This window comes from Arachis hypogaea, chromosome 3 (assembly GCF_003086295.3).
Source record: "Arachis hypogaea cultivar Tifrunner chromosome 3, arahy.Tifrunner.gnm2.J5K5, whole genome shotgun sequence".
NCBI lineage: Eukaryota > Viridiplantae > Streptophyta > Magnoliopsida > Fabales > Fabaceae > Arachis > Arachis hypogaea.
The window spans coordinates 134,760,279-134,770,358 of record NC_092038.1 but is presented as its reverse complement, the minus strand read 5'-3'; positions in this window follow the sequence as shown (position 1 = coordinate 134,770,358).

The window sequence follows — 10,080 nt, the reverse complement described above, 5'->3', positions numbered from 1 at the left end:
TGTGCCTGTTCAACAACTTTTCTATTATTTTTAAGAAATTAATTTTTATGTTTTTATTTTAAAATTATAAATTTAATAAAATAAAATATTAAAAAATTTTATTATGTTGTTATTATGTGAAAACAAAAATCAAAATAAAGATTTAAAAATATTATTTATAAAATAAATATTTATAAATGTTATTATGTTTATTTGTTTATTTTTAATAGTATTTAATTTAAATTAGAGACAAAAAATTATATTTAAAGAATTCTTTATTTTTATACATAATTATAATTGAAAAAAAATATTTTTTAAAATTTATTATTCATTTTTTAAAATTATCTTTAATTTTATTTTTTTTTTTAAATTACTAATTTATATTTTTATTATTGTCTCAACGCCACTATGATATTGCATTGTTCTCCTTTCTCGTCTTCTTCTCCTTCCACCTTCTCTTCATTCGATGGTTATTAATTATCACCAAATATCATTATCACAACTTTTAATTTTGTCTATCACTTTTATTTATAACCAACTATTTTGTTAAATTTTATAAGTTGTTTAAGTTTTGCTAAAAGAATTTTTTGTGTCTTTTGAATATCTGAATGTATAAAAATTATAATTTTTTTTTTGATGTGCGTGTTAGTTGTCTTATTTTGTTCGATTAAGAAGAAATTTAAGACAAAAAACACTCAAAATTTTCGCTATATTAGCAAAATTTGATGTCAATAATTCTAAAAAATAATATCAAAATATATTATTTTTAACTAAATAATAAAAAAATAAAAATACATCATTGTAAATTTTTTAATTAATAATTATAAATTAAAGTCGCAGTTTAATATAGTACATATTGAATAAAAAGTAATCATTGTTATCGTATTTGACTACTACTATATAAGTTTTATGTTTATTTTATTATGCACATTAATTAAACTGTACTTTATTATTTTATTTTGCATGTTTTGAAATAATGTCATCGTATTATAAAGGTGAGATTAATTTATCATTTGAATATTATCGCTAAAAAATAGTTACTTAAAGTGAAACGCTATATAAAGATAAATAGAAAAATTTTGTAATTAGTTAGAAAATTTTATATATCTCTCTCTCCAAACTCAATTTTGTTATGAAATTTTTTTTAGGTAAAAATATTTTTAACTTCCTATATAATAAGTATCATTTAAATTATCTAATGTATAAAATGTCACATCTTTTTATTTATTTTCAAAATTAAAGTTAATTTTTGTTACTTTTTTACTTTCTTTTAGTTTTTTAAATTAGCCTATATATTATCAACTTATTTCTGTTATTTATGCAATAATTTTTCTCTTCTAGTAGTTATTCATTAATAAATGCTAAATTACCCAAATTCAAATATATTCTCTTAAACCACTTTTTAATAATCTCGTTTGAATCGTTTGAATAGGATTTCTTTAGACTCTAAAATTTTTAAAATAAAAAAAATACAATAAAATAAATTAAAATGCCTAATAAAATAAAATAATCTAAAAAATAAAAGATATATAAAAAATTAATAAATTAAAAAATTAAAATTAATTAACAAAGTTCTTATCTTATCCATTTTAATGTTATATGGAGTTTGTTCACTTTATCGTTGATATGTACATATTTTTTGTGTCTTCTGTATGACAAAACAATACTTTATGTAATTAAATATCAAATCCAATATTCTAAATAATTAAATATTTAAAAAATTAGTATACGAATATTTTAAGAAACACTTGATAGGTGTGATTTTCTTGCATGCATTATATATCAATTAAATAACTAAGCCAATATGCCAAACAAATAATATTGTAAAAGGCAAAATTAATAAGTTTTTTTGTAATATAATTTATTTATTTTAATTTAATTTAAAAATATTTATATACTCAAATTTTAAATACAATATTCTAAGTAATCAAGTATTTCAGAAAATAAAAAAAAAGGGTAAAGTATATTTTTTGTCCCTGAAGTTTGACAAAAATTTTAAAAATACCCCTAAATTTTATTTTGTTTCAATTTTGTCCTAAAAGTTTTCGATTTGCATCAAATATACCCTTGACGGCTAATTTTTCAAAAAATTTAAGACCAATTCAACAACAATTTCATAAGAACAACCCTCAACATAAGCAAATCAAGCATAATTTTCATGCATTATTGTTAAATTGGTCTTAAATTTTTTGAAAATTTACCCGTCGATGGTATATTTGATGCAAATCGAAAACTTTTGGGACAAAATTGAAACAAAATAAAACTTAGGGGTATTTTTGAAACTTTTACCAAATTTCAGGGACAAAAAATATACTTTATCCTAAAAAAAATATCCCATTAAAAGTAATTTAAAAAAATATTAAAAAATATTTATAAAATTTTTTCATCCCATCATTAACAGATAGTTAAATACAGACATGTCAAAAAAATAAATAAAATGTACATATAAAATGTTAAGATACTTTTTTTTTGTCAAATCAGATTAATGAGAGAAAAAGACATAACGCTATTTGTCTACGTGAAAAATTGGTAACAAATTAAAAAAATTAAAAATGGATTAAAAATATAGATTGAGTAAGTAAATTGAAAAAAAAAATTATAACCACAATAAAGGAAGGCAAATGAGTAGAATGGAGGCAATTCAACTGAGAATGTTAAAGAAAGGAGAAGAAAAATATCAAAAGAAATACAAAAATGATAAAATTTTTTAAGAAACTACAACAAAAGCTCTAATAAAATAATTAGAGTGAAGCTACAGAGTACATTGTACTCATAACAAAACGGTACAAACTAAAACTAAGATAAAACTAAATAAAATATAATTTAAATGAATATCACAAAATATAATAAAATTTACCAAAAATTACTTATCACTACTATTGATGATAATTGAACACTTTCTCCATCATAAATTATTCTTTTGTTCTTTTCATACATGCTTCTAAAACCAACATTTATCATAGTCATTGTCTATTTTAGAAAGTTGCCTAAAGAGTTATTCAAAAGGTAAAAATGTTAGAGTTGAGTAAGAGAAGTAAAGAAAATTAAAGAAATAAAAAAAATAGATTATTTAAGTGGAGGATTGAGAAAGAAGTTACGTGTGAATTTTTTTTGTAACTGATAGTGAAATGCATAACTGTAAAGTTAGTTTTGGATTATGTTAACACTTAGCAGGGTTAAAATAGGAAAGAAAATTGGACACCAAACTTGAGGTTTTCGCATTATATATTGTTATAAATATTGTTATAAATTACACTTTTATTTCGATGGTTTTAATATAAGTAAATTATATCCACCCCTCTAAATATTAAAAGGTAAGGTACTCTTTATTACATGTTATATTATTATTGATTAAAATAAATTTACTTATAATGAACCTCCTTTCAGAAAATAAAAATAAACATTGAGATGACTTGTGCTACATTCTAACAAAGAAGAATTATAACTTTATTTGTTGAAAAAATTTCTAGTCAAAACAAAGAACACAATCTTAAGAGTATCATATTCAAGAAAAATGAAGGGTTATATACTACTCTACACAACAATTAATTTAAATTTAAAAATTGTATAGAAAATTTGTTAGATGATAAGGCTATGCAGCTCATATAACTAATTAGTTGTATCTTTGAATTAATAGAATTATTAAGTAAGTTTGTTAGAGTTTGAGGTTTATTAGAGGTTGTCAACTTATAGCATTAAGTTAGTTAGAGCAGTACTAAATTAGTGTGATTTAGTTTTTCTAGTATCTACAAATATAGAACTAGTCATTTACAAGTAAATGAGATTAACCATAATCACAATTTCATTTTTGAATTTTTCTCAAGTTCATTCTGCACTTTCACTCTTTTCTCATTTCTTGATTCAAATTTTGCAGCATTATAACAGGTTTTATCATAGTGTAGTGAGCGTGGATGTGCAAACGATGACACCTTGGTAGATCTCCTCCATTGCAAGATAGAGAGATCGTGGAATTGAGAATCTGCAATTGTGTTTAACTTTGACAAATTAGCAGAAAGTATAGTTGATCAAGAGCAAGGCCCATGTCAAAATATGGAAACTCAAGTTTTCTCAGCCTTGGATCTTCAAAATTTGGCTCAATTGATGAACCAGCTAGCGACGATGCAAGGGCATATCGCTCAATCTGTGAAACCAAGCACAAATTTGATGCAAGATCGTGCATCTCCGTACTACCTTCATCCGAGTGAAAATTCAGGTATTTTACTCACTCCAAATTCTCTAACTACACTGAATTACCACTCTTGGTCTCGATCGGTTTGGATATCACTGAAGATAAAGAACAAACTCAGTTTTATAGACGGATCTTTACCAAAATCCGAGAAATCTGATTGCACGTTTGAAGCTGGGATAGATGCAACACCTTTGTTCTGTCTTGGTTGCATGCTTCCTTAAGTAGTAAGATTTTACAAAGTGTGATGTGGTGTAATGTGGCATCAGAGTTGTGGAAAGATCTTAAGCACAAATTTTACGAAGGAGATTTGTTTAGAATCGTTAAATTGAAAGAAGAAATGTACTCAACAAGAAAAGGAGATTTGTCAATCACTTCAGTTTTTTACAAAGATGAAGGGACTATGGAAAGAATTAGAAGAGTTTTAACCGATTCCATCATGTAATTGTATAGGATCATGCACGTGTGGATTAGAGATTGTTAGAGGATACAATAAGCAGTCACAAGTGGTTAGGTTCTTAAGAGGCTTGAATGATGAGTTAAAAAATGTGAGATCACAAATCATCTTAATGAGACCGCTCCCTGATGTCAATACTTTTTTTCACTATTATTGCAACAAGAAAGGCAAATGTCAATTTCAGATCATGCAGAAAGCAAGATGTTAGTAAATGCTGCAATTGACAGCAACTTCAACACTAATAAAGACAACATGAGCGTTCAAGGAAGATGGAGAGGGCGTGAAGGTAGAGGCTGTGGCTTAGGAGGAAGAAGAATGATCAAGAAGTTCTCTCATTATGATAAAACTGGCCACTTGGTTGACACATGCTATCACAAGCATAGTTTTCCTCCACACTACCAGCAAGATTCAAGCTCAAGAACCATAAATCATGTCACTACTAATGATAAAATTGAAAAAACCAGTAACTCTACTTCAGAAAAGAATAATAACAGTTTAAGTTCTTTATTTTCCAAAGATCCAAAACAAGCTCTCATTGCTTTATTCCAGGATCGTGAAAAATATCTTATTCATAACTTAGAACTGGAAATTGAGGCACAAGCCTCATTCCAAGGTATATACCACATTCTTTCCTTAGCCAAACATAAATTGAAACCAAATGATCGGATTTTGGACAGTAGTGCTACTGTACATGTCTCTTTTTTCATTAAAATTCTTCAAATCCAATTGAGGCACAAGCCCCATTCCAAGGTATATATCAGATTTTTTTCTTAGCCAAGCATAATTTGAAACTTCATCACAATGATTGAAACTTAATTTCAAAAAAAAGTGAAATACATAAGATTAGATAATGATAAGGAGTTTATCATGCATGATTTTTATAACTCAAAAGGTATTTTACATCAAACCACCTGTGTGGAATCTCCACAACAAAATTGTATAGTAGAGAGGAAGCATCAGGATATCTTAAACATGACGAGAGCTTTTCTATTTGAAAGTAATGTTCCTTAAAACTTTTTGCATTTAGCTGCTGTTCATGCCATTCATGTCATTAATAGAATTCCTAGCTCCTTTCTGAATTTAAAAAGCCCTTATCAAGTCATGTTTAATAAACTCTCTTATACCAAACATTTTAAAATTTTTGGCTGTTTGGCATTTGCCTCGACTTTAGCTGCTCACAAAACCAAATTAGAAAAGAGAGCCAAACAAACTGCATTTTTAAGTTTTAAGTTTGGTACTAAAGTATGAATTTGCAAACTAATAAACTTTTTTTTTATTACGGAATGTCATTTTCTATGAAAAAAAATTTTCTTTTCATACTAAATATGCCCCTGACTCTTCATTCACTAACAATTCATCTATTAATAATGCTCAAATTTCAAATAATCGTGCTTTACTCTTTGATGACACATTCATATCAGCACATACACTCATTATGCCTATTACAAATAATACATAACCTCATGTTACAGGATTTGCTATTAGCACACCAAATCATGTTTCACATACACCTCACTCACAATCACATCTCATCACCTCATATACACCTCACGATGCACACACTAATCATACTCAAACTCTTGTTCCTCCTTCTTCTCATACATTCACTGTTTCACCAACTTTAGCTCTTAGGAGATCATGTAGGATTAGAAAACCACCAGCATATTTGTCTGATTTTCAATATTTTCAAATCAGTACAACAACTCAGAATGAATCCCAATCATCTTTCAAGGCAAGATATTCACTCTCTCAGTACATGTCCTACGATAATTTTTCACCTGAACACAAAATTCTTTTTTTAGCTATTGATTCTATCATTGAACCTCAAAGTTATGAACAAGCAATTCAACATGATTGTTGGAAAGAGGCAATTAAATCAGAACTTAATGCTCTTGAAGCAAATAAAACTTGGACTGTTACATCCTTACCTAAAAGAAAGAGAGCAGTGGGGTGCAAATAGATTTTTAAAACCAAACCCAAAGCAGATAGGACAGTGAAAAGACACAAAGCAGGCTCGTTGCAAAAGGTTATACTCAAATCCCTGGATTCGATTTCTTTGGCACATTGAGTCCTGTAGTAAAAATGTCTACTCTTCGAGTTTTGTTGGCACTTGTAGCGTCTAAGGGTTGGTTTCTCCACCAATTTGATGTCAACACTGCCTTTTTACATGATGATCCTCCCTGAGACAGTTTATATCAAGGTTCCTCCAGGTTTATCAGCTCCCCCGGCCCAAACAATGTTTGTAAGCTTGAAAGATCTCTTTATGGGCTCAAACAAGCTAGTCGTCAATGGAACTACAAATTATGCTCAGTTCTCAAAGCTTCATGGTACATTCAATCCAAAGCAGATACATCCCTCTTTACCAAAGGCACGAGAGATGATTTCACTTGCATTCTTGTGTATGTGGATGATATGATTTTATCTGGCAATAACATGAATGAAATCAACCGGATAAAAAAGGTGTTGGAGGATGCATTCAACATCAAGAACATAGGTAAACTTAAGTACTTTTTGATTTTTGAAATCGCACGGAACAAAGAGGGATTTGTCTTGAATCAGCAAAAATATATTACTAATCTCCTCCATGAATTCGAAATGACGTACAAATGCCAAGCCTACGACTACGCTAATGAACTACACAACTCCACTGTCCAAATCTTCATGCACATCATTAACTGACTTGACTCCTTACCACAGGCTTGTTGGGAGGCTGCTGTACCTCACAAATACAAGACCAGACATTTCATTTGCAGTCAACAAGTTGAGCCAGTACTTGGACTGGGTTACAACAGATCATTTCAAAGCAGTCTGCACATCTTAAGATATATAAAGCGTGCACCAGCCTGCGGAATAAAATTTTCTGCCACCTCATTAGATTTGTCGCTCACAGAATATTCAGATTCAGACTGGAAGACATGCCTAGACACAAGGAGATCTATCTCTGGATTTTGTTTCCTTTTGGGTTCATCTCTTGTGTCATGAAAAAGTAGAAAGCAAACTACAGTTGCTAGATCATCAGTGAATGTGGAGTATAGAGCTATGGCTTTGGCAACATGTGAAGGAAGGTGACTGAGCTACATACTTCGAGACTTTCATACCCCACTGAGCAAACCAATCACTCTTTACTGCGACAACCAGTCCGCAATGCATATAGCCGCCAACCCTGTATTTCATGAAAGAACGAAGCATATCGAGATAGATTATCATACGGTGAGAGATAGTATAGTACAAGATAGTTCACTAAAGTTACTACCAATCCCCAGTGGAGAGCAGATAGCAGATGTGCTCACAAAGAGCTTAGCTCCAGGACCATTTGCATCGTTTTATCGCAAACTTAGATTGGTTGATATATGCACTCCAAGTTTGAGAGAGACTGTTAGATGATAAGGCTATGCAGCTCATATAACTAATTAGTTGTATCTTCAAATTAGTAGAATTGTTACGTAAGTTTGTTAGGGTCTGAAGTTTGTTAAAAACTGCTAAATCATAACATTAAATTAATTAGAAAAGTACTAAATTAGTATATTTTAGTTTTTCTAATATCTATAAATATAGAATTAGTCGTTTAAAAGTAAATGAGATTAACCACAATCATAATTTTATATTTAAATCTCTTTTAAGTTCATTTTACACTTTTACTTTTTTCTTATTTTTCGATTCAAATTCTGCATCATTATAGCAGATTTTATCAAAATGCTTCGGAGCTTGTAATGCTAATAAATAGGGATTGTGGAGTTAGGTTGTTATGATATTTGTAAACACGATTATTCAAGTTCATCATTTATTCTATTTAAAAATTATTAATTGCAATGAATTGTATATTCACGGTTGAAACTCAGTAATACATCATAAGATCATCCAAGTTCATAGGATGAAGTCCCTCCATGCAGGCCTTGCCATAAGTTAGAACCAAAATTGATGTTTATTGTAAATAAAAAAAGAAATAAATTTTTTATTTCAATCAAATGGATAATAATAATTTATCATATAATCGGACTATTTTGATAATGAAGTTTCTCCAATAAATTTTTATACATTGTAAAAATAGTTATATTATAATTAATTAGTTAAATTAAATAAAAGATTAAAATTAATCATGATAAATTAATTTATTTTAACTAATAATAATGTAACATATAATAAGAGATAACTTATTTTTTAATATTAAGAGAGTGGGATAGATTTTATCTTTAATATATAAAAATTAGATAGGTAAGGCCGTTCGATCTTTGATCTTAGTTCTGAAGTTATTCTCAGGACCTTTTTTATTGTATAACTGAAGTTTTAAAGTTGAACACAGTGCTTTTAATATTTCAAGTTTAATTGACGCCAAATCTACATATATTTTCGTGACTACAGAAGTACACATCAAATATCAAAACTTATACACAAAAAAAATCCAAAAATTACCAACAAGGGCCTATTTATAAAAAAAAAAGTAAAAAAAGAAAAATAAAAATAGTATTATATTTTAAAATAACTAAAAATAATTTATTGATATGGTATTTTTTTTTTGGACGAGAAAAGTGTGTTGATTCAATCCATTGGCAGTAAAATATTCAGCATGACTAGATTATATTTTTTAGTTTTTTACATGATTTGGTACTTTTTCCATTCACACCAAATTTAAATTAATAAGAGCCATCTTAACTAACTCATGAGCTATTCTATTTTTATTTATCTCAACATGACTAAAAGAGAAAAATCTAAATTCTCCTAATGTTGCTAATGATTTATTGATATGTTATGTGAAATTATGGATAATACACATAAAAGTTAGTCGTCATGAATTTGAACATCCTTATCGTCCATATAACTAAAAGTCTATTTACTCGATCGTATTTGATATTATATTAAGACTACTTATTTAACAATTTTAACTTAATTAAGATTTATAAGTTGTAACTAACTTGATATTTCAATTAAAATTTAGTCTAGATCTTGCAGTAGGCGCTTACTATGGTTAGTGACACCAGAATCATTGTGAAGAAGTAGGGGGTACTTAAAAGGAGACTCTAATACAAAAGTCAGCAAATATTTTAAAAGAGTGGAATTTTTTTTGGAGAAGTAAGGGGTACTTAAAGAAGACTCTAATACAAAAGTCAGCAAATATTTTAAGAGTAGAATTTTCTTTTACTTGAACTCGGATGCCATCTGTACTAAGCCTCCACTGCAAAAGAATGGAATTGATTTAGATGAAAATTATCTTAAGCCAGATTGGACTTCCTATTTATTTGGGCCTTCTTTAGTTCTGACTTTATTTGAAGGCACAGATAATGATGAAATTGATTTCTAAAAGTCTTGGGCCATTGACTTATAGATCCATGTTAGTAGTAGTAGACTAGTAGTACTGAAAATCTTGCTTAAACATATAAAGAGAAAAGTCCAATAAAAAAAAAAAAACATATAAAGAGAAAAGTACAATAACTCTTTGTGCTAGTTTGGATTAGCCCTTTTT